This window comes from Marmota marmota, unplaced genomic scaffold (assembly GCF_001458135.2).
Source record: "Marmota marmota marmota unplaced genomic scaffold, marMar, whole genome shotgun sequence".
Classification (NCBI taxonomy): Eukaryota; Metazoa; Chordata; class Mammalia; order Rodentia; family Sciuridae; genus Marmota; species Marmota marmota.
The window spans coordinates 20,491,580-20,494,504 of record NW_026000221.1 but is presented as its reverse complement, the minus strand read 5'-3'; positions in this window follow the sequence as shown (position 1 = coordinate 20,494,504).

The window sequence follows — 2,925 nt, the reverse complement described above, 5'->3', positions numbered from 1 at the left end:
GGTGGGGGTGGGGGCCTGGGAGAACGGACTGTGTGTTGGAATCGCTGAGCTGCTGGGAGGTGAGCCTGGAGCCATCTGGGTCATTTTGCCACCAGATAAAGAACCTTTCTCAGAGAGAGCCCAGCACCGAGGAAAACAGAACCTTGAAAAGAGAGATTCTGAAGGCGCTGGGCCGCCGCTGTGCGCCTCTGCGGTCGGTCCCAGCTCCTCTCCTTCTGAAACCCGTGTGGGTCGCTGCTGGGTTTTGCTCTTGTTTGGGTTTTTAGCTTAATGCATTTTTCTTGGCCATCGGGGACTCCCTGGGGTCACAAAGCACATGTTCCTTCCACCTCAAATGTTGACTGAGAATCAGGGCTCACTGCGGGGTCCCCTGCACAACCCCCCAGCCTTGATGACGGACGTGACCTGAGACAGCAGAGCCCTTGGGATCAAGTGGTCAGAGGGTGTGGGGGAGGGGGAGCATTGACGGTTGCAGAAAACCCGGATGCCCAAGGGGACCCAAGGAACACCCGAAGGGGGCAGAGGTGGGGTGCACGCCTTCGTCCCCGTACTCCAGAGGCTTACTTTGGCTCGCAGTTTTGGAGGTCCTAGTTTATGATCGATTGGTGCCATCCCTTTGGGCCTGTGGTAAGGCAGCACATGGTAGCAGGATTGGTCCCCCATGGACCCCTCAATGGGCATGGAGCAAAACTGCTCATTCCACGGCCAGGGAGTGACCACTGGAGACCACAGTCCTCTCCAACAGCACAGCCCAGCGCTTCCCAGAAGTCCTTACCTGGCATAGGCTCCCCATCACCCATTGGCACCACCCTGGGGACCAAGGCTTTAACACACAGACCTGTGGGGACACTGATCCAACCCCAGCATCTTTTGTTTATCCATTGAACATCTGTGGATGCCAGGGTGTCAGGCTAGGAGCCAGCCCTGAATAGCAGAGACGCCCTCTGTGGGTTCACCTGCTGGGGGGGTGACCCTCCTACACAAGCAAGCCCCAGAGCCCAGACTGGACCCGGCCTGACCGCGCAGGACAGAAAGGAGCCCAGGAGGTGGGGTGGGGGGTCAGGGAGCAGAGCCAGGCCACACGGTGCAGTGACTTGTTCTAAGCCTGATGAGAGACCTTTGTACGTTTTGCTAAGCAACCTTTGCAAACATACATGGTTCTGTTTCCAGAGGAAGTCCTAGAGATGCAATGGCAGCCACAGGGTCCTAAGGCCTCTGTGACATATGGGCAATTACCCTCCCAGGAGAACATGCCCCTACTCTCTGTCAAGTGGCTGAGTGCCTGTGCCCCTTCCACCACTGGGCAGGTGTGAGCAACTTCTCATGATTGGCAAGACTAATAATGGTTTTATTTGCTGGTCTTATTTGCAATTCTCTGATCGCCACTGCATTTGAATGTTTTTATTACGGCTTCAATGTCAACACTTTGACAGATTTTTGTGGGGTTTTTTTCTCTTTTTTTCATACATGACAATAGTGGAATGCATTACATTCATTATTATCCATTCACAGCACAATTTTTCATAACTCTGTGGATGTAGCTCAGTTGGTAGAGTGCTTGCCTCATATGCACAAAGTCCTGGGTTCAATCCCCAGAACCCCCCCCCCCAAAAAAAATACAGCCAAGTCACATTGTTTACCTCCAAATCCCTGCTTTAACCAGCACATCACTAAGTTAAGCAAATATTCAAAATGATGGCTCCAAATAATATTTTTTTAAATTTTTTTAAGGAGAAGGGATGATTACCCTCTGGTCCCCAATGGCCATTTTTCTTTTTTTTTAATATTTATTTTTTAGTTTTCGGCGGACACAACGTCTTTGTTTGTATGTGGTGCTGAGGGTCGAACCCGGGCCGCACGCATGCCAGGCGAGCGCGCTACCGCTTGAGCCACATCCCCAGCCCAATTTTTCTTTTGAGGTATTTCTTCTTATTTATTCATAGAAACTCTTTATGGGGTGAGGAAGCTAATCCTATGTTAATCAATGAATTTGAGAGCCAGGAGGGTCTTAGTCCATGCCCCTGTGTACAGATTGGTAAACTGAGGCACAGACAAGCACGAGTATGACCCCGGTCAGTCCTCAGAGCCACACTGCTTCAGGAAGGAGCATGTGCCAGCTTCATCCATGACCTAGAGAGGCCCCTTCCCCTCCGGATGCCTATGGAACTCTCCCTGCCCCACCCCCAGTCCCTTAGCAAAGCCCCCTCTAGTCCCATGGTTAAATTCCACAGAAAAACAATGACATATACTGCATATTTATTAGGTATAATTTAATTTTAGATTTTGTTGGTTTCTCTTCAAAGCCCTCACCTATTTATGGTGGATTAGGGTTAACTATCAGTTGAAAAATGGGGTGTGGTATTATATTTGGGTGGATTTTTTTTTTTTTAAGGATTAATGGTTTTCTAAATTTAGACAGTGGGAATATTGGTGGTGTTTGGCACACTACTGCTATGGCAACGGGAGAACATCCTGACACCTGAGGATCTAGTACTGTGATTTGAGGTTCATTGTTTTTAGAGAGCTTTGTTTCCTCGGGGTGCAGGGGAGGGGGCTGTCTTCCCCTCACCCAGATACCAGGAAGGGCCACAGATCTTGGCCTGCGGGCTTGCTGCTCGCGAATATGTCCAGCCAACAATCTGAGAAGCGGACCTCAAATGTTCAAGGAGCATCAGAGAAGGAGACAGATCAGCCAAAGTCCTGAATCAAGCAGGACACGGTGGCACTGCCTATAATCTCAGCAACTTGGGAGGCTGAGGCAGGAGGATCGCAAGCTTGAAGCCAGCCTCAGCAATTGAGCAAGGCCCTAAGCAATTGAGCAAGGCCCTATCTCAAAATAAAAAATAAAACATAGGCTGGGGATGTGGCTCAGTGGTAAAGCATCCCTGGATTCATCCCTGGTACCAAAAAAAAAAAAAAAAAAAA